At 49.0% G+C, this 22,985-nt stretch overlaps 1 protein-coding gene across 1 annotated transcript in view; it reads right to left on the bottom strand.

The window, feature by feature from the left end:
• The window catches only part of CTNND2 (catenin delta 2), an 891,951-nt gene extending 869,327 nt beyond the window's left edge, over positions 1 to 22,624 (bottom strand). Inside the window, exon 1 of the mRNA XM_069958560.1 lies at positions 22,255 to 22,624. The gene's annotated coding sequence lies outside the window, so the exon portion shown is untranslated. The remainder of the gene's footprint in view (positions 1 to 22,254) is intronic.
• Positions 22,625 to 22,985: the final 361 nt, after the last annotated feature.

The raw sequence follows: 22,985 nt of genomic DNA, 5'->3' as shown, positions 1-22,985 counted from the left end.
AGGGTCCCGCAAGCTCTATCTTCAGAATGGCCGGTCAGCTGACAGGCCACACTCAGCCAATCACAGGCCGCAGCAGTCCCGGCCTGTGATTGGCTGAGCGCTCTGTTAGCTGATCGGCCATTCTGAAGATAGAGCGCGCGGGACCCGGGGATGAAGACAGCGCGGAGAAGAAGCCTGGACAGGCAATGTATGCTGCTGCTGCTTGTCAAATCGTCGGTCTCCCGCCGCGCACCGCTATTCAACCGTAGCGATGCGCGGTGGGGGAACGATGATTTTAGGTCTGGCCCTATATGAACGATCAGCCGATGACAGGATCATCAGCTGATCGTTCTCTCTGTTTCACCGAACGATAATTGGCTGAATCAGGCCAAATGGGGCCGATCCGGCCGATTATCGTTACTGTGGAATAGGGCCCTTAAGCCTTGATGCAGTAGTAAGTGAAGGGAAAAAAGCACTTTATAAGCATTTCCTGTAATAAGTGTAAATTGGTGATTTGTATAACTTTTGGGGGGCAATACAATACTTAAATAAAATTTTTCACCGGACTTCTCCTTTAAATATACTGTAACTATTACCAATACATATAACTAACTAATATACCGTTATCACTAATAGTCTTGGCTTCAGCATGGTTTTACATGAAAACAAAATAAATACAATATATTGTCTAAATAAAATGTATTGTCTACAGTTCACCAGCTCCTCCCTCTCCCTGTAAATAATGTATCATTGTCTCTATCCCTGCCCCCCGAGTAACTAGCCCCTCCAGCTGCATCCGTCATATATACAGATACATACACTACTCACAAAAAGCTAGGTATATTTGGCTTGCAGGTGAAATTTATATAAATTTCCCTTGAGTTTGTGAATAGGGAAATTTAATAGAATACAGTTTCAGAATAAATGCCTGGATTAGCAGTCTATGACATGAAATCTAATGTCCACAGTTTATAATGTTATAGTAATCAAGAGAAGCATCCATGCCTCCCTTGAATGTATTTAATGAATTAGCAGTGACAACATAATGTGGTAGAAAGCAGGGCCGTTTCTATAGGCAGGCGGGCGGGCCGGGCGACCGCACGGGGCGCCGACAGCTAGGGGGCGCTGGTGTCACCCACGGCCGAACGCCCGCCCGTCCGCCCCATCATCTGCCCCTCTGGCCGCCCCTTCGCCTACCCCATCACCTGCTTTGGCGCCGCCCGTCCGCAGCTCTGCTCAGCTTGAGGCCGGAGGCTGCATTCTGCCTCCGGCCACAAGAGGCCGCTGTCTCCCCCCAGAGCTCCATCACTGGAGTGACGTCACTTCTGTGCTGGAGCTCAGAGCCGGAAGAGAAGACGCGGGACACAGGACCTGCTGTGCTGCATTAAGGTGAGTATAACTTTGTTATTTTATACAGAAAGCCTGGGGAAATGCCTACATAGGGAGATAGGGAGGGAGGGAGGGAGGGAGGGGGGATACCTACATGGGGATGCCTACATAGGGGGGGATCTAACAGGGGGGATGCCTATATATATATAGGGGGGATCTAACAGGGGGGATGCCTCTATATATATATAGGGGGGAATCTAACAGGGGGATGCCTATATATATATATATATATATATATATATATATATATATGGGGGGGGATCTAACAGGGGGGGTGCCTATATATATATATATACATATATATATATATATATATAGGGGGGGGATCTAACAGGGGGGATAGCTACATGGGGGATCTAACAGGGGGATCCCTATATATATATAGGGGATCTAACAGGGGGGATGCCTATATATATATATATATATATATATAGGGGGGGATCTAACAGGGGGGGATGCCTATATATATATATATATATATATATATATATATAGGGGTGGATCTAACAGGGGGGATGCCTATATATATATATATATATATATATATATATATATGGGGGGATCTAACAGGGGAGATGCCTATATATATATAGGGGGGGATCTAACAGGGGGGATGCCTCTATATATATAGGGGGGGATCTAACAGGGGGGATAGCTACATGGGGGATGCCTACATGGGGGGGGGATCTAACAGGGGGATCCCTATATATATATATAGGGGGGATCTAACAGGGGGGATGCCTATATATATATATAGGGGGGATCTAACAGGGGAGATGCCTATATATATATAGGGGGGGGGATCTAACAGGGGGGATGTGTATATGTATATATATATATATATATATATATATATATATATATATAGGGGGGGATCTAACAGGGATGATGCCTATATATTTATAGGGGGGGATCTAACAGGGGAGATGCCTACATGGGGGGGGGGGGGGGTGGAATCTAACAGGGGATATGCCTACATAGAGGGGATATGCCTACCATGGGGATGCTATCTGCTGGGGGGCTAACTAACTACCTAAACTGGGATGTCTCCTACATTGGGTGTTACTATATATAGGGGGGGATGTTTAACTATCAGGGAGATTACTTACAGGGGTTATGGCTAAATGCCTAAAGGGTTGGGGGCTAACTAACGGGGGATCACTTGCAGAGGGAATACTACATACTGGTGGGCTTACTATTGGGGGGATCCCTACCTGCTACGTGCTGTGGAGACTACCTACAGGGGATTAGCTACACTGCAGACACTACCTATTGGTGGAGGGGGTGGGGGGCATCCTGCACAGGGAGGCCTGACTTCTAAACAGATGCACACATGATGGCCTGTGGACATTATTACTATATGGGGGGACACAGCAGAGGATCCTAGATACAGGGGGCAACCCACATACCTACTGACTTTACTGCAGATGACACAAAAAAAAGTAGAAGTTGTTGAAAAAGTGCGGAGCCTAAGATGTTTGTCTGGCAGGTTCAGAAGAGATGTATTGTGGCTGCAAGAAATTGTCATGGGGGTACGGGCCAGAAACAGAGGGAAAGGGGAAGTGATGCCTCAGATCAATGAAGACGTCACCCGTGAGTAACCGACTTGTTTTTGCCCCAAATTGAAAAGGGTTGAATAACTGTGCTCTATGCCATAATACATACACTGCTTCTCCCTAGTAACAAACGGCCCTGGTAGAAAGTTCAATCTAACTGCTCTGTAGAGGCTCGTAACTGTGTCCCCTAGATATTCAATAACCTGAGGGACATTCTTCAAGAACAGGAGAGAAGCCATGCCTCAGCAGATAATGTGGATTCGTTGGCATCTGACTAAGGGCCCTTTTACACAGAAAGATTATCTGACAGATTATCTGCCAAAGATTTGAAGCCAAAGGCAGGACTGGAATTGAAAAGAGGAGAAATCTCAGGCTTTCATGTATGACCTGATCTCTCTTTATAGTCTGTTCCTGGTTTTGGCTTCAAATCTTTGTCAGATAATCTGTCAGATAATCTTTCTGTGTAAAAGGGCCCTTACATGAAAAACCACCTTCTTGAGGAGCAGGTAATTACTCATACATGGCAGCAGATAGGTTGCACTCTCAATAAAATGGACAGAGTTAAGGGCCCATTTACACAGAAAGATTATCTGACAGATTATCGGACAAAGATTTGAAGCCAAAGCCAGGAATGGATCCAATCTTTGGCAGATAATCTGTCAGATAATCTTTCTGTGTAAATGGACCCTTAAACTTGTTCATTAACCCCTTCCCCCAATATGACGTCCAGGGACGTCATGAAAAGCAGTGGCAGAACGGATCATGACGTCCCTGGACACAGCCTCCACCCGCTGCCTCTGCCCGGAGGGGAGCCGCTCTCCCCCCCGGGCAGTTAACCCCATAAACGCCGCGGTCAATGCGACCGCAGCGTCTATGGGGAGATTCCGTGTCCTCCTGCCGATCGGGCGGCGGGGGGAGGCTGCAGAACGTTGCCTCCCCCCACCGCCACTAACAGTGTGTCCCCCGTCCCCCTCCCCTCGTCCTCCGATACCGGCGGATCTCCGCTATTACCGTTATAGCGGCGATCCGCCGGTACCGGGCATTACCGGCGCCGGCGCCGCCTTACATCTCCCCCCACCGTGAATCCACGGTGGGGGGAGATGAAAATGTATCCCCCAGACCCCAGATCAGCCCCCCTAGTAGGCGATCACTATCCCTCCCCTCCCCGGGCGGCCATCACATCCAAGATGGCCGCTTCCATCCCTGCGAACAAACGATGTTTGTTCGCAGGGATGGAAATGAATAAATGATCAAAGTGATCGGGGACCCCCCCGTGTGGTCCCGGAGCAGGCGATCAGCGGTATATACGATATACCGCTGATCGCCTGTTCCAAGTGCAAAAAAGCACTTTTTATCCCCTGTCACCATAAATCATTGGTGACAGGGGATAAAAAGTGATACAGTGTCGCCCCCCCAAGTTGCATGCGCTCCAGAATCAGTTATCTCGGAAAATTTAAAGTGACAGAGACCAATTTGGTCTCTGTCACTGAACTATGATTACTGTGATAGAAAATATCACAGTAATCATAGTAATATAGTGAAAATGAATGTATAAAGTACAAAAAGTGAAAAACATACAAAAAAATAAAATACACACTTTTTATTATAGTAATAATTGCAGTTTACTCCCAAATTACCCCTAACCCCCCCAGGTTGCCCGTAACCACCGCAGGTTGCCCGTATCCGCCCCAGGTTGCCCGTAATCACGCCAGATCGCACGTAATCACCGCACGTTGCCCATAACCACCGCACGTTGCCCATAACCACCACACATTACCCATAACCACCGCACGTTGCCCATAAACACCGCACGTTGCCCATAACCACTGCACGTTGCCCATGACCACCGCACGTTGCCTATAACCACCGCACATTGCCCATAACCACCGCAAGTTGCCCATAACCATCGCACGTTGCCTATAACCACCGCACATTGCCCGTAACCACCGCACATTGCCTGTAACCACCACATGTTGACCGTAACCACCCCGAATTGCCAGTGACCCCCTCCAGATGGTCTGTAATCAGCCCCGATTGCCCGTATCCCCCCAGATTGCATGTGACCACCGCACGTTGCCTCTGACCACCGCACGTTGCCTCTAACCACCGCACGTTGCCTCTAACCACCACACGTTGCCTCTAACCACCGCACGTTGCCTCTAACTCACACACGTTGCCAGTGACCCCCTCCAGATTGCCCGTAACCACACCAGATTGCCGTTACCACCCAAAATTACATGTACCCACCCCTGATTACCTATAAGCACTTCAGTTTATCTGTAACCACCCCAGATTGTCTGTAACCACCCCATGTTGCCCGTAACCACCACAGATTGTCTGTAACCACCCCATGTTGCCCGTAACCACCGCAGATTGTCTGTAACCCCCCCAGGTTGCCCCTAATCACACGTAATTCCCCCAGATTGCCTCTGACCACCGCACGTTGCCCCCGACCACCGCAGGTTGCCCCCGACCACCGCACGTTGCCTCCGACCACCCCAAATTGCTAGTGACCCTCTCCAGATTGCCCTTAACCATGCCAGATTGCCTGTAACCACCCCAAATTACAGGTACCCATCCCAGATTACCTATAAGCACTTCAGTTTATCCGTAACCACCCCACGTGGCCCGTTACCACCCCACGTTGCCCGTAACCACCCCAGATGGTCTGTAACCACCCCAGGTTGCCCATAACCACCCCATGTTGCCCGTAACCACCCCAGGTTGCCCGTGACCACCCCAGGTTGCCCGTGACCACCCCACATTACCTGTAATCTCATTTTTTTATTGTATTTTAGTAACTATGCTATTCTAATAACTATTACTAGCTGTGGTTTTGCTCCAGCAAATTGGTGCTCCCTTCATTCTGAGCCCTGCTGTGTGCCCATACAGTGGTTTATGCCCACGTATGGGGTACCGTTTTACTCAGAAGAAGCTGTGTTACAGATTTTGGGGTACGTTTTTTCTCCCATTCCTCGTGAAATTGAGAAATTTTAAACTAAACGAACATATTATTGGAAAAAGTCGAGTTTTTCATTTTTACTGTTTTATTTTGAATACTTTCCTCTAATACCTGTGGGGTCAAACCGCTCACTGCACCCCAAGATGAGTTATTTGAGGGGTGTACTTTCCTAAATGGGGTGACTTCTGGGGGGGGTTTATTCTGCTGACACTACAGGGGCAAACGCACCTGGCGCTCAGAAACTTCTGCGGAAAAATCTGCACTGAAAATGGTAATTGGCGCTCCTTCCCTTCTGAGCCCCGCTGTGTGCCCACACAGTGGTTTATGCCCACATATGGGGTACCATTCTACTCAGGAGAACCTGCGTTACAGATTTTGGTATGCAGCTTCTCCCCTGTTCCTAGTGAAATTGAGAAGTTTCAAACTAAACGAACATATTATTGGAAAAATTCGAGTTTTTCAATTTAACTGTCTTATTTTGAATACTTTCCTCTAATACCTGTGGGGTCAAAATGGTCACCACACTCCAAGATGAATTCTTTGAGGGGTGTACTTTCCAAAATGGGGTGACTTTAGGGGGGGTTCTATTCTGCGGACACTACAGGGGCTCTGCAAACGCACCTGGCGCTCAGAAACTACTTCAGCAAAATCTGAACTGAAAATGCTATATAGCGCTCCCTTCCTTCTGAGCCCGGCTGTGTGCCCATACAGTGGTTTATGCCCACATATGGGGTACCGTTGTACTCAGGAGAACCTGCGTTACAAATTTTGGGGTGCGGATTCTCTCATGTTCCTTGTGAAATTGAGAAATTTCAAACTAAACGAACATATTATTGGAAAAATTTGAGTTTTTCATTTTTACTGTCTAATTTTGAATACTTACTCTAATACCTGTGGGGTCAAAATGCTCATCCTACCCAAAGATGAATTCTTTGAGGGGTGTACTTTCGAAAATGGGGTGACTTTTGGGGGGATTCTGTTCTGCGGACACTACAGGGGCTCTGCAAACGCACCTGGCGCTCAGAAATTTCTTCTGCAAAATCTGCATTAAAAAAGCTAATTGGCGCTCCTTCCCTTCTGAGTCCGGCTCTGTGCCCATACAGTGGTTTATGCCCACATATGGGGTACCATTGTATTCAGAACCTGCGTTACAGATTTTGGCATGCTTTTTTACTCATGTTCCTTTTGAAAACGAGAAACTTTAATCTAAACGTATATATTATTTGAAAATTTTCATTTTCAATTTTTTACGGCCTAATTGTGAATACTTTCCTCCAGCCCCTGTAGGGTTAAAATGCTCATTATAACCCTAGATTAATTCTTTAAAGTGTCTATTTTCCTAAATGGGGTCACTTATGGGGGTTTTCAGGATACCAGACTTCTAAATCTATTTAAAAAAAGAACTGGTCCCTAAAAAAATCAGTTCTGGAAACTTTCACAAAATGTGATAAATTTGCTAATAAATTTCTAAGCCCCATAACACCCTAAAAAAGTAAAATATGTTTCCCAAATTATGCCAGAATAAAGAGGACATATTGGTAATGTGATTTAGTAACTAATTTATGTGCTATGACTTCCTTTTTTAGAAGCAGAGAATTTCAGAAGTTCATAAAATGCAAAATTTTCTAATTTTTCATGATATTTTGATGTTTTTCACAAAAAACACACAAAGTAGTGACCAAATTTTGCCACTAATATAAAGTGCCATATGTGACGAAAAAACAGTCTCAGAATCGCTAGCATATATTAAAGCATCACTGAGCTATAAGCGCATAAAGTGAGACAGGTCAGATTTTGAAAAATGAGCCTGGTCATTAAGGACAAAACAGGCTGCGGAGGCAAGGGGTTAATCCCTTCCTTATCGGTAGAATCTCAGAAATATTCAATGGTAATACTAACACAGGGCCGTTTCTATAACCGGGCGGGCCGGGCCACCGCACGGGGCGCCGAACGCTAGGGGGCGCACAGGAGGGCCCGACAAGCCACCCGGACTCACAGCATCATCAGCACCCCTGCCAACCCCCTTCCCTAAGGGCGGTAAAACGGACCCCCCGGTGGCGCCCCCTCCTTCTGGATCTCCCCCTCACCTCCCACATCTCCCCGCTCACCTCCCACATCTCCCCCCTCACCTCTAGGTGCCGCTTCTGCAGTCCTGAAGGGGGCGGCAGATTCTCAGGCAGTGTTCCCTTTAAGCTGCACGGTGTGCGGCCACACAGCTGAAAGGGAAGCCCTGCACACTGCCGCCGGCTGCCCACTCAGCCGCTCAAAACTGTGAAAAGTAAGTGGCAATGCGTACAATGTACGCATTGCCACTCACTACAGTACAGGAGGAGCGAAATCCCTGCTCCTGTACGTACATTTCGTAGATTATTACGTAATGTGCGTACAGAAGCAGGGACTGCCTGCTCCTGTACAGAAGAACGGAGCACGTCCTCTCCCGCGGGCCATGCGTGATGACGTCATTTCATCATGCACCGCCTGTAGGAGAAGACCTGTAAGCCACAGACTACAGGAGGATGAGGCCGATCAGCGCTGGAACGGAGAACAGGTGAGTGTTTTGGGTTTTTTTAAACGTAGACTTTGCACATTATTCGGACTTTGGGCATTACTGTGGAGACTGAGGGGTTAATGCAAGGGGTCCGAGGGGGGTAATTTAATATACATACAAGGGGAGGTGGAGTTACACTGGGGGCAACCAAAGGGGAGTATGTATGGTGATATGGGTGCAGTACAGGAGGACATTACTAGTATATGGAGACAATGCTGGGGGGCATTACTACTATATGGGGGCAGTGCTGGGGGACATTACTACTATATGGGGGCAGTGCTGGGGGACATTACTACTATATGGGGGCAGTGCTGGGGGACATTACTACTATATGGGACAATGCTGGGGGACATTACTACTATATGGGGGCAGTGCTGGGGGGCATTACTACTATATGGGGGCAGTGCTGGGGGGCATTAATACTATATGGGGGCAGTGCTGGGGGACATTACTACTATATGGAGACAATGCAGGGGGACATTACTACTATATGGGACAATGCAGGGGGACATTACTAGTATATGGAGACAATGCAGGGGGACATTACTACTATATGGGACAATGCAGGGGGACATTACTAGTATATGGAGACAATGCTGGGGGACATTACTACTATATGGGACAATGCTGGGGGACATTACTACTATATGGGGGCAGTGCTGGGGGGCATTAATACTATATGGGGGCAGTGCTGGGGGACATTACTACTATATGGAGACAATGCAGGAGGACATTACTACTATATGGAGACAATGCAGGGGGACATTACTACTATATGGAGACAATGCAGGGGGACATTACTACTATATGGAGACAATGCTGGGGGACATTACTACTATATGGAGACAATGCTGGGGGACATTACTACTATATGGGGCATTGCTGGAGGACATTACTACTATATGGAGACAATGCAGGAGGACATTACTACTATATGGAGACAATGCAGGGGGACATTACTACTATATGGAGACAATGCTGGGGGACATTACTACTATATGGGGCATTGCTGGGGGACATTACTACTATATGGAGACAATGCAGGGGGACATTACCAGTATATAGGGGCAATGCATGGGGACATTATTACTATATAGGAAGTGCAGGGGGACATATGGGGGGAGTGCAGGGGGGCATTACTACTATATAGGTTGAGTGCAGGGTGACATTATTACTATATAGTGGCACAGCATACAAAGGGTAACTCGCATACCTACTGACTTTACTGCACCAAACAGCACAATTATTACATTTTGAGACCCTATAAGTGGGAAAAGGGAAGAAAGTTGCTGAAGAAGTGCAAAGATTGAGATGTTTGTCTCGCAGGTTCTGAAGAGACGAATTCTAACTGCAAGAAATCATCATGGAGGTCCAGGCCAGAAGGAGAGGAAAACGAAAGTGACGCCTCAGATCAAGGAAGACTTCACCTGTGAGTCACTGAATGATGTTTTTCTATTCAGGAGAACATTATTTGTCAGGGGTGCAGAACTGCTCTATTCCATAATACACACACTGCTTCTTCCTATTAACCCGAATCTTGATAATAGCCCCCCTTTCTTCCCCAGGACTGAAGGGGGGGGGGGGGGGGGGGGGCGCTTTTATCAAGAGTCGCCCTGTTGCCAAAAAGACCTAGAAACTGCCCTGTACTAACATCTGTGTGTATTTAGTTATTACAAGTACACGTTAATTATAAGAGAGATATTTTCATCAAAACAATAGAGGCCCAAACTGTACTGTTAAAGGCTTTACATTAGAGGATATCAAAACGGGGGATTTTAAAGCAGGAATATGTAAGACATTCATTTAGGCCCTCTGGAGTTAAGACCACAATAATGAGGGGGAAGCAAGCACTGACCTGTCAGGTCAGCGCTCGCTTCCCCCTCGTTTCCTGCTCCCTGCCTGTGCTATTACATGCACAGACAGTGAGCAGGGAACAGCATGAGGATTTGCAGGGAGCAACGGGAGGGGCTAGCTGGATTGTTCAGGCTGCACATTGAAGTCAGCAGTGCGACAAGCAGCAGACTGTCACTGAGATGATCATGCTGTTTTGACATGTTGAAAGACCATGATCCGCTGACACTGAGCATGTCCTATTATACCAGACGATTATCATCTGAATGAATGGTAATTGGCCAAGTACAACTGTGTTACAACCAGGCCTGTATTTAGAGTTCATGCTGCCCTAGGCACTTTGCACGCAGAGGCGCCCCCCCTCACCCCCCCCCCCCCCCGCCGCGCCGTTACTGTACATGCATGGTATATACCCTGGCACTTGGGTGCCGCTCTGCTTGATGCCCGCTGTTCTCATCAAACAGACGTGATGGAGGAAGGAAGGAGGCCGGGGGACTGGTTCTGTCCAGTGTTGGACTGGGGGACCTGGAGCCACCAATATACAACCAGTGAGACACGACATGCTGACCCGCTCCTTTCCTGAATTCATCTGTATCTGTGACAAATCCCTACATTTATACAGCTCTCAGGGTATGCTGGGAGTTGTAGTCTCTGAGAGGACAACCCTGTAATAAATCACTGTGTGCAGAGTCTCCTGGTGGCTGCAATCTGTGGGTGACAACCATCAGCCCTGAGGGTCCAGCAATACAATACATCTGTCTACAGCCGCAGTTATCATAGGATTGTACTTTACTACAACTCCCAGCATATCCTGAGGGCTGCAGACTGTCAGTACATGCTGGGAGTTGTAGTGCCTGCAGCTGTTGTAGTTGGGTCCTATACACTGAATGCTTTGTGGCATATAAGAATAAAGAGATCTGTGGGGGCTCAGTGCAGGGAAGTGACCCCAGAACATTACTAATAGGGGATAGAACAAAAACATCTCCCCCTATCCCCTATTAGTGATGTTCCGGGGTCACTTCCCTGCACTGAGCCCCCACAGATCTCTGTATTCTTATATGCCACAAAGCATCCAGTGTATGATGCACCTAGGACCCAACTACAGCAGCTGCAGGCACTACAACTCCCAGCATATCCTGAGGGCTGCAGACTGTTCTGGGAGTTGTAGTGCCTACAGCTGTTGTAGTTGGGTCCTGGAGGCGTTGCGGGAGATCAGAATACATAGATCTGTGGGGGCTCAGTGCAGGGACGTGACCCCAGAACATCACTAATAGGGGGGGGGGGGGGAGATGTTGTTGTTCTATCCCCTATTAGTGATGTTCTGGGGTCACTTCCCTACACTGAGCCCCCACAGATCTATGTATTCTTATATGCCACAAAGCATCCAGTGTATGATGCACCTAGGACCCAACTACAACAGCTCCAGGCACTACAACTCCCAGCAAGTACTGACAGTCTGCAGCCCTCAGGATATGCTGGGAGTTGTAGTGCCTGCAGCTCTTGTAGTTGGGTCCTAGTTTAAAAGTTTGCACTAGTGTACTGTAGTGACCGCAGGGCTGTGTCAGTACACTACCGAAAACAATAAACTGACCCTTAAAGACCCCAATGGTACACAGGCTCTGCACACTATAGAAGTGATTACAGTGCAGTTACTAATGACTCACAGGTGACGTCTTCTCGAATTGCTGTTGCTAACTTTTTGCTTTCTTCTCCATCTGGCGCAGCATCATGAAGACTTCTCCGACCACAACTTGTCTGCAGGGGCAGCTGGGGGTGACTGGGGCAGGAGGGCAGCTGGGGGGGGGCTGGGAAAGGGAGGCAGCTGGGGGTGACTGGGAAAGGGAGGCAGCTGGGGCGACAGGGGGGACTGGGGAAGGGGGGCAGCTGGGGGTGACAGGGGAAGGGAGGCAGCTAGGGGTGACTGAGGAAGGGAGGCAACTGGGGGTGACTGGGGAAGGGAGGCAGCTGGGGGAAAGAGAGAGCAGCTGGGGGAAAGGGAGAGCAGCTGGGGGGCAGGGGACCAGCAGGGAGGGGCAGCTAGGGTGGCAGGGGAGAAGCTGGGGTTCAGGGGGAGAGGCTGGGGGTCAGGGGGAGCGGTAGGGGGGCAGGGAAAAAGCTGGGATTCAGGGGGAGAGGCTGGGGTCAGAGGGAGAAGCTGTGGGTCAGGGGAAGGGGCTGGGAGGCTGGGGAGCAGCTGAGAATGCAGGGGAGAGAGGCTGGGGGCAGGGGAGAGGCTGAGAATGCAGGGGGGAGAGGCTGGGGACCAGGGGAGAGGCTGGGGACCAGGGAGAGGCTGAGGGTTAGGGGGAGAGTCTGGGGGGGCAGGGGAAAGGCTGGGGGGGGGGGCAGGGGAGAGGCTGGGGGGGGCAGGTGAGAGGCTGGGGGGCAGGTGAGAGGCTGAGGGGCAGGTAAGAGGCTGGGGGGGCAGGTGAGAGGCGGAGAGGCTGGGGGGGCAGGGGAGAGGCTGCGGGGGGGCAGGGGAGAGGCTGCAGGGGGGCAGGGGAGAGGCTGCAGGGGGGCAGGGGAGAGGCGGAGAGGCTGGGGGGGCAGGGGAGAGGCTGCAGGGGGGCAGGGGAGAGGCTGGGGGGCAGGTGAGAGGCGGAGAGGCTGGGGGGGGCGGGGGGGGGGCTGCAGGGGGGCAGGGGAGAGGCTGGGGGGCAGGTGAGAGGCTGAGGGGCAGGTGAGAGGCGGAGAGGCTGGGGGGAGCAGGGGAGAGGCTGGGGGGGGGCAGGGGAGAGGCTGCAGGGGGGGCAGGGGAGAGGCTGAGGGGCAGGTGAGAGGCTGGGGGGGCAGGTGAGAGGCTGGGGGGCAGGTGAGAGGCTGAGGGGCAGGTGAGAGGCTGAGGGGCAGGTGAGAGGCTGAGGGGCAGGTGAGAGGCTGGGGGGGCAGGGGAGAGGCGGAGACGCTGGGGGGGCAGGTGAGAGGCTGAGGGGCAGGTGAGAGGCTGGGGGGGCAGGGGAGAGGCGGAGAGGCTGGGGGGCAGGGGAGAGGCTGCAGGGGGGCAGGGGAGAGGCTGAGGGGCAGGTGAGAGGCGGAGAGGCTGAGGGGCAGGTGATAGGCTGGGGGGGGCAGGTGAGAGGCTGAGGGGCAGGTGAGAGGCTGAGGGGCAGGTGAGAGGCTGGGGGGGCAGGGGAGAGGCGGAGAGGCTGGGGGGGCAGGGGAGAGGCTGGGGGGGGGCAGGTGAGAGGCGGAGAGGCTGGGGGGGCAGGGGAGAGGCTGCAGGGGGGCAGGGGAGAGGCTGGGGGGCAGGTGAGAGGCGGAGAGGCTGGGGGGGCAGGGGAGAGGCTGGGGGGCAGGGGAGAGGCTGGGGGGGCAGGTGAGAGGCTGAGGGGCAGGTGAGAGGCTGGGGGGGCAGGTGAGAGGCTGAGGGGCAGGTGAGAGGCTGGGGGGGCAGGTGAGAGGCTGGGGGGGCAGGTGAGAGGCTGAGGGGCAGGTGATAGGCTGGGGGGCAGGTGAGAGGCTGAGGGGCAGGTGAGAGGCTGGGGGGGCAGGGGAGAGGCGGAGAGGCTGGGGGGGCAGGGGAGAGGCTGGGGGGGCAGGTGAGAGGCGGAGAGGCTGGGGGGGCAGGGGAGAGGCTGCAGGGGGGCAGGGGAGAGGCTGCAGGGGGGCAGGGGAGAGGCTGGGGGGCAGGTGAGAGGCTGGGGGGGCAGGGGAGAGGCTGGGGGGCAGGTGAGAGGCTGGGGGGCAGGTGAGAGGCTGAGGGGCAGGTGAGAGGCTGGGGGGGCAGGTGAGAGGCTGGGGGGGCAGGTGAGAGGCTGGGGGGGCAGGTGAGAGGCGGAGAGGCTGGGGGGGCAGGGGAGAGGCTGCAGGGGGGCCGGGGGGAGACGGGGCGGCCGGGAGCAGGATGGGCAGGCAGGCTGGTTCCCTCCCCCCATGCAGCGCCGAGGTCCGAGGTCCGGGGTGCAGGGCTGGTGTTGAGCTTCCGGCACACACAGTGTGACAGAGGCCGGAAGCTCCCAGCTGCAGCCCCGCGTTCCTGGATCTTCTCTCCTGCTAGGCGATGACGTCACATCACGTGAGCGCCGCCGAGCAGGAGAGAAGATCCGGGACCGCGGGGCTGCAGCTGTGAGCTTCCGGCCTCTGTCACACTGTGTGTGCCGGAAGCTCAACACCAGCCCTGCACCCCGGACCCCGGACCTCGGACCTCGGCGCTGCATGGGGGGAGGGAACCAGCCTGCCTGCCCATCCTTCTCCCGGCCGCTCCGTCACACCTCCCCCCCCCCCCCCGGCGCGGACTAGGCACCCGTGGGCCGGTGTCTACGGACGTTTTTTTTTTTTTTTTTTTTAATAATAAAAAAAGTGTTCCCTGCGGGTGCCGCCCCCCCCAGGGCGCCGCCCTAGGCACCGGACCACGGGTGCCTAGTGACAAATACGGCCCTGGTTACAACATCTTGTGTAATAGGGCTTTTAACGGGTCAGCTCTCTACCCAAATTAATCCCCTGGAAGTTAAAATGTACCTGTCACCAGAAAAAAAAACTTTTGACATGTCAAAAGTTTTTTATCAGTCAAAATTAAAGTGTTTAAACCCTGACTGATCTGTAGATGAGCAGGAAGAAGACCACATGTTTCCCCATTGTGCTGCCCATCTCATCACATGACACAAAGCTAAGAGAGGAATGTACTGAGTGCAACTTCTCTCGATTGACATATCTCTCAGACATACCATACAATAGGGGTCCAAAAGCACCAGGTATAAATTCCAATTAGCCTTCCAAGAAATAGATGGTGGATGCATGCCAGGAAGCCTCCAATCCCAGTTACAGGCCACTGTACATAAATCGTGAAGTAATCTGACAGCATTCTGTAGTGTAGGTTCACACTAATGGACTGATTAACCCCTAAAGGTCAAAGCCAATGTTCGTTTTTGCCCTTTTGCTTTTTCCACTTCATGTTTAAAAGGCCACAGCAGTTAATGTTATAAAAATGGACATTCTCCCCCGGTTCCTGTATATCTTTCAAACTACCCCTATCATGCCCCCCCCCCCCCCATCTTTTTCCGCAGGTTGCGTACAGCATTCCTGAAGTTCATTTGGAATAGTTCTCGCCCTAGGATTAAATACTCCACGCTTTCCCGACACAAGTCAGATGGGGGCACAGGTTTACCCGATCTGCGCCTGTACCATCGGGCCTCCATTCTCATGCGCCTATTAGACTGGCGGTATAGCGCCGGCTCAAAACACTGGGTTAGGCTTGAACAAATGGAGACACAGCACCCTATATCTAATGTTCCATGGCTCCCCCTGACTGTCGCTCCGCCTTTCTCACCGGACTTCCCCTTACCCAGAGTTGCATTGCAATTATGGCGTCGCCTAGTGCGGGGTAACATTCTTTCCAGACCCTATAGCCCACTCACCCCACTCTTCCATAACCCTGACTTCCCCCCAGCGTACGGGAAAGACACGCTTTTGCTTTGGCAGGCCCAGGATAATCCCTGCTTCCAGACTGTGTTGGGCGACAAACCCCTTCCCTCCCTTGAGGATCTGCGGATGCGCGCTGGCTCCACCATGCTCTCCTGGCTTGAATACTCACAGCTCAGCTCCTACCTTAGCCCTCGTGGGGGTCGCAGCTCCCTGATGTCTACCCCTACCTCCTTTGAATCCCTATTTCTTTTGGACTCTCCCCCTGAGCACTGTATCTCTGTGATATATCGCCTTCTTCAGCAGGATGGCGTGGACGACCCCCCTGGGTTCTGGTCTGCTTGGGAGAGAGACCTAGCTGCTACAATCTCACCTGAGGATAGACAGAAAGCACACATTTTCACCCACAAATTGTCCACGGCCTGCTCTGCACAGGAACGGAACTATAAGGTACTGTCCCGATGGTATCGGGTCCCGACGAAGGTGCACTCTATGTTCCCGTTGGTATCTGATATCTGCTGGTGGTGTAACAGTGAAAGGGGCACCATGCTCCACGTGTGGTGGGGGTGCGACAAGCTGACTCCGTTTTGGTCGGGTGTCTTTGATGCTTATCGGTTAATATCAGGGCGGACAGCGCCCAAGACTCCCCAGGTGGCGCTTTTATCTATTCTCCCTGGCGCTATAGGCCGACAGAAGAAGAGTATTTTACGTTTCTGTCTGTCTGCGGCTCGGACGGTCATCCCCCGTCACTGGCGCTCTACGCAGATCCCCACCATGGCGGAGTGGCAGGCCGAAATGTCGCACCTACACCGCATGGAGGAGCTATCGGCTGAGGCTATGGGGTCCACTAAGCGATATAAGATGGTCTGGACGCCTTGGTTGCTCTTTAGAGAAACTCCTGCCTTCCAAACATTGTTTGTTGAGGGGGTGACCCGATGAGTTTCTCGGATTCACGATTTCCTTTCTTAACCCTATAGGGGGTTGGTCCTCTTGGTCGGGGTAGCTTTTCCCTCCCCCCCCCCCCCCTCCTTTTCCCTCCTGTTATGCCCCGTCCCCTGTCTGTCTGTTTTTCTGCTTCCTTTGCTTTTCTTTTTCCTTTTATCTCTCCTAACCTCCAACCGAGGTTTCTCGTTTATAGAATGTTTTGGTACTGGTTGTCCCGCTGCAGTTTTCTTATATTGGTAGTGGCCCTCTGGGTCCGGTGAGACTTCTGATTATTAAACTATTAATGGTTCTGGGGGGGCGCTTGGTCATCATTGTGCCAGTCGGAGGGAACATTTAGGGGTCTCCGACTCATGGACTACCTGTTGAGTCAGCAGGTTGCGCCCACCCCCAGGCATAATGTTATGTCCTATCACCGAGTGCTCCTATAGGTGCCCTCTTCATTTCACTTCCAGCTCACAGCGGACTTTTGTTTATGATGTGTTATGTGTCCTCTTTTATGTCATTCTTCTGGTCCTACATTTGTTACAATGGACCCTCTGTGTATACTGTTTTGTGTTTTGTTTTTGTCTTCCATTGAAACTAATAAAAATTGATTACACATAAAAGGCCACAGCAGTTGCATTTTTTCACCTAGAGACCCACTCGAGCCCTTATTTTTTGCGACACCAATTGTACTTTGCAATGACAGACTTTATTTTCCTATAAAATATGCTGCGAAACAAAAAAAAAATCATTTGCGCTGTCAAATTGAAAAAAAAAAAGGAATTTGTTTTGATTTCGGGGAGTTTTGCATTTACGCCGTTCGCCCTATGGTAAAACTGACTAGTTATTCATGTTCCTCACATCAGTACGATTACAACGATATGTAACATGTATTACTTTTATTTTATTTGGTGGCTTTTAAAAAATTCAAACCATTGTTGACAGATATATGTTCCTTAAGATCGCTCTATTCCCATGCTTATAGTGCTTTTATCCTTTGGTCTATGGGGCTGTGTGAGGTGTCATTTTTTGCGATATGATGTTTACTTTCAATCGGTACCTTGATTGCGCATATTCATCTTTTTGATCACTTTTTATTAAATTTTTTCTTGATTTGATGCGACCGAAAATGCGCAATTTTGCACTTTGGAATTTTTTTGCGCTGACGCCGTTTACAGTGCGAGATCAGGAATGTGATAATTTAATAGTTTGGGCGATTACGCACACGGAAATACCAAACATTTTGTTTATTTGATTATTTATTTATATTTATAAAATGGGAAAAGGGGGATGATTTGGACTTTTAAAAGGGGAGGGGATTTTTTATTAATAAAAACACTTTTTTACTTTTTTTTTTACATTAACTATAAGTCCCCCTGGGGGACTTGTATATACACAGCACTGATCTCTCATAGAGATCAATGCTGTGTATATACACAGCAAAGATCAATTTGATCGGTAATAGATTGCTTTGGCCTGCTGCAGGCCACAGCAACCTACTGCCGAACTGGGATCAGCTACATTGCGACGCTGAGGCACGGCACGGGCAAAAGAATGGATCTCCCCCCATCGCGATCCGACCCACTAGACACCAGGGACGTGCGGTACAAAACATTTCAATGCAGCTGTCAGGTTTGACAGCTGTATTGAAATGCCTAATTAGCCGGCGCGGCAACGGGACCCGCGCCGGCTAATAGAGGCACTCCCCGGCTACAGATAGCAGCCGGGAGCGGCGCCGTTCAGAGCAGGGTTCCACCGGGACCCCTCTCTGAACTCCCCCTGTGCCACCATGACGTACCAGGTACGTCATGGGACGCTAAGGGGTTAAAGGGGTTATCCTACTAAGAGCAAAGGGGTTATCCTACTAACAGCAAAAAAATTAAATGCTAGCTGGTCTTACTAACCAAGCCCCCCTGAGTATTTTGAGCCATCTCCTGTCTTTCTAGCTGCTGCCAGCCACTCCTGAGTTACAAGTTTTAAAAGCAATTCTATACCCAAGATAAGAAACTACATTTCCCACCATGCATTTCCCTGATTGGTCCATTTGCGTGCTCACTCCCTTAACTTTCATTCCTACCCACTGCTGTCAACACAGGGCAGTTCTTTTTCACAGATTTTGCATCACATCACCCACATATGTAGTCCACACTCAGGGGCGTAACTAGAAATGCTTGGGCCACATAGCAAACTTTTGATTGTGCCCCTTCCCCCCCCCCTTCCCGACTGACCACTAAGTCGTCAAGTTTAGATAAAACTGCAAGGGCTTGTCAGGACTGCTTGCAGTTCAAGGGGCATTTGCAGAATTTGGAATGCCCACTTGGCCACCTAATGCTACAAATGATGATAACTCAGGGGCCCAGTGTATTGCAGGAGCAGGCAACAGGGCCCCCTGATGCGGAGGGCCCCATAGCAGCTGCTATGGCTGCTACAGTGGTAGTTATGCCCCTGTCCATAATGGCTGATAATGTAGCAGAGCTGACACATGCATGGTGTAGTTATGTGCTGCATAGGAAAACAGGAAATCTGTTTTCTTGGGGGTGTAGTGTAGGTTTAGATTTTAGCTTGCTGGCTGTGAATGAAAACATTCTAGTTCCATCCAGACTCTAAGAACATCTATAACTTAAAATATGCAGAGCTATACTGTGTATGAGCCACAACGGGCTACTGGACCATGGAGTCCAAGCTTGATGTGGGCGCAGATGCTCAGTAAACCACACTATTACGTGGTTAATCCGTAAGTTGAAGATTTATTGTAGGCACACCGCGTTTTGGCCGCTGAATCAGAGGGGGCCTTTCTCAAGAACTTGAGAAAGGCCCCCTCTGATTCGTCGGCCAAAACACGTTGTGCCTACAATAAATCTGAAACTTACGGATTAACCACGTAATAGTGTGGTTTACTGAGCATCTGCGCCCACATCAAGCCGGGACTCCATGGTCCAGTAGCCCGTTGTGGCTCATACACAGTATTGCAAATTGTACGTTCTCTCTGACGTACCCCGGCAGGAGCTGCGGTGTCTCTCCTATTCTTCCCTTCCATGTGCTGTATAGAGTTGTGCCTATCCTTGCACAACTCTGTTTAGTGAGTGCAACTCATCCTTTATTCTTGCAATATTATCTTTTTTGTTATACTACATCAGGAGGCGCCCCCGCCTTTTTTCTCCTTTTTTTGCCTAATATGCAGAGCTGTGACACAGAGACAGGTACATATGCCTGCACCCACTGACAACGAGCAGAGATAGAACTATAACTTTGTAAGTCACATGTAAGTCTATGGAAACAGCACAGGTGTAGGGAGATAATGTTGATAATGTCTCCTGGGGGTAGGGTTACCAAGTCAATAGACAGCTAACCCTGCCCCCTTAGAGGAGATAACATGTCCTGTGACTAAAAAGGGAGGGGGTAAGAGTAAGCTGAGTGTGGTCTGAGTGGACAGAGGGTAGAGGATTCTATATATCAAGAGCCATTAAGAATGAGAAAAAAAAACAGAAAAAGTGTGCAAGATAGGTTATACATGTATATCAGACTGGTATTGTATACATGTATATCAGGTGGTATTGGGAAGGGGGATTGTTTACAATATTGTTTAGAAAATATCCTGAAGGGTGTCTTTGCCCAATGGGTGAGGAAATGTGTCCGGATTTCCTAATAAGAAATCCGGACAGATTTTCTGACGTGGGAAGGGGCTTAACGGACAAAATTTGCTTCTGAAATGAAAACCATTCAAAACAAAATTTGAGTTAATTAAGCCAAATGGCACACAAAATTAATTAAATTCAGGGAGAATCAAAAGTCTTCAGTATATAAAGACAATGGAAACTCTCCTCTCCTAGCCTAGGAGGGAGGGGGTTACTGCTGTGAAAAGTAGGGATAGGTACAGATAGGGACAGATTTAGCAAAAAATAAATAAACAATGTGGCCATATAACCCAGCCATATCATAGAGAGATATATGCATCCTACTATTAGAAAAAGCATCCTAGCTGTAGTTCAATTATCAAAAATATAACTGAAACAAAAATTTATCAAAAAAATAACTGAAACAAAAATTTGCAGTTTGGTATGCTGAAATAGATGTGGCTTATAAAGGGGTGTGGCCTATAAAGGGGCGTGGTATAATAATTGTTCAATAATCTTAACCGAGGTTACATGTTCAATTAATCGTGATGTTGATTTAGGTCATATTCACCCAGCCCTAGTGAAGGGGCCTATCTTTTCGGCTATGTCCGGAATATGGACACCATTTTGAAAGTCACCATATTGGATCAAGAGCAAGTTTTTCCAACAGTAAGGTAATCATGTATCATATAAAAAGTAGGCCAGAACTGTTTCAAAAATCCATTGCCACATTTAAACCTGCAATTTCACTGTTAGAGCTGTAATTTTTAACAAACAATACAAAACATGGCCATCCCCTTTAAGGGGTTAAAGGGGCTATCTGCTCTTTTCCAGATACAGTTCCAATTTTAACTTCACTTTGTGTATAGTATTGCAGCCCAGTTTCATTGAAGTGAATGGAGACAAGTTAAAATACCACACAAAACTTGAGGAGCTATCCACAGGGTAAAAACAAAATAAAATGAGTACTCACCAGCCCAGCTCTGAATAATTCCTTTTAAAAATAAATGCTCAATCAGGCAATATGTGGCCATTGAGTGACTGAGTGTACATGTTTTTTGTGTTGAAATCATGATTAGGAGAGTACTCATTTTATTTTATTATTACCCAAGACTGATCAGGTTTCAATATATATAAAGGATATTCCCAATACAACCTTTATCAAAGTCACTGTTGCTTGATTAAAACCATTTAATTGTGTTATTCATACTGAAAACTTTAATCATTTAGCCTTTTCCAGTCCCAGTTAACATAATGTCATGTCCCTCCACCTGCTGCATTTCTCACAGCACCGGAAGTCTGTCTTTTTTAATGGAGAGAAACACAGTACACATAAAATGAAGGGCTGCTACAGTGGTCATGGCTAGGCAATAATAGCGATACAGTATCACCCATATAAACAAAAGGTGATCACATTTAATACTATGTTTCAGCAATGAAAAAATGAAGGAAAACAACGGCAAAAATAAGTAGTACTACAAAAGCCCTCAACCAACAGCTAAAATCAGGGCACACTTCCTTTCAGTAGATATGTTGAAAGGGTGTTTCTTTGTTTTCTTTTTCTCTTCTCAAAATGGCTGAAGGATGTAACATTTCTCCTACCACTGAATACATTACAGCGGTCTGATGAGCTCATTTTGACAGTAGGTTTATGGTATGCTGTCGTGATCACCGTTGTTCTCAGTGGTTTAGGTGCTCATGTTCCAAACGCCGTCCCCTCCTCCCTTGCACCAATATTTTCATTTTGAAAAGAAGGGGAGGGGGCTGAGGCGTTCTACACACACCAATAATTAATAAAAATGGAGAAATATAAACAATCACCCTATTGACATGATGACTATGCCTCACCCAACACTAGCAAGCTATGCCTGTTCCATGGAAGACACGGTTCATGATCCGGAACGTCTGTATCATAAAAAACAACAACAGGACCACATTCTATTAATAGTGTCAGAACACATACTAGACACAGAAATAAATAATACTGCCAGGTTTTTCAGTAAACGATAACATCTAAAGGCAATAGATAACAGAGATCCGAAAGATCGATAATATCATTATTTTCCTTACCGAAGGCCACAGAAGATCCTCCTAGGTGTTAAAATCACAAAGGCGAGATGAGAAAATCTCGCTAAAGACGACGCTGATGGTGGCTGCTCTGTCTCAAAGGGCGATCCTGACCTTGCAGAGATGTACAAGCAGCATCCTCCCTTTTGCTGCGTGCCTCTTCCTCAGGATTGCTCTTCACAGCAACCTACACTTTTCCATCCCACCTATCTCTGTCCTCAAAATGTCAAGATTTCAATTGGAACATGCGATAAATGGCTACAGGCTTAATTCCAAGGTGTCAGGATTTCTGTCTTTCTTCTATTACGTTCTGTGTAATGAGATGAAAACGTGGTAAGACGCTTCTTGCGTCTTGATGCTGCTTCTAGGAGAAGGTTCTTCTCTCAGTTAAAGAGAAGCCTATCACCACCCCTTTTCTCTAAATTGTGAGCAAGGCAAGGGGAGGGGCCAAGTAAATACGAGCTATGGGCCAGACATGAAAGATGAATGCTGTGGCTTGTACATGACGGAGGCGCCTGGGACTGGATTCACTTAATCTATATGCAAATGTAGCTGTTAAAGCTGGGCTACGCCTCGATAATAGCTGTTTATAGATTAGGTTAAACATATGATGTACTACTGAAAACACATGCAGGGCATAAATCATAGCACATCATATTTAACATAGTGACACAATTCATTATGTAACTTCCACAGGCATATAGGGGTAGGTTTTGCTTCATATGCTCTTAAAG

This window comes from Dendropsophus ebraccatus, chromosome 2 (assembly GCF_027789765.1).
Source record: "Dendropsophus ebraccatus isolate aDenEbr1 chromosome 2, aDenEbr1.pat, whole genome shotgun sequence".
Classification (NCBI taxonomy): domain Eukaryota; kingdom Metazoa; phylum Chordata; class Amphibia; order Anura; family Hylidae; genus Dendropsophus; species Dendropsophus ebraccatus.
This window is presented reverse-complemented; position numbering and strand designations above follow the sequence as displayed.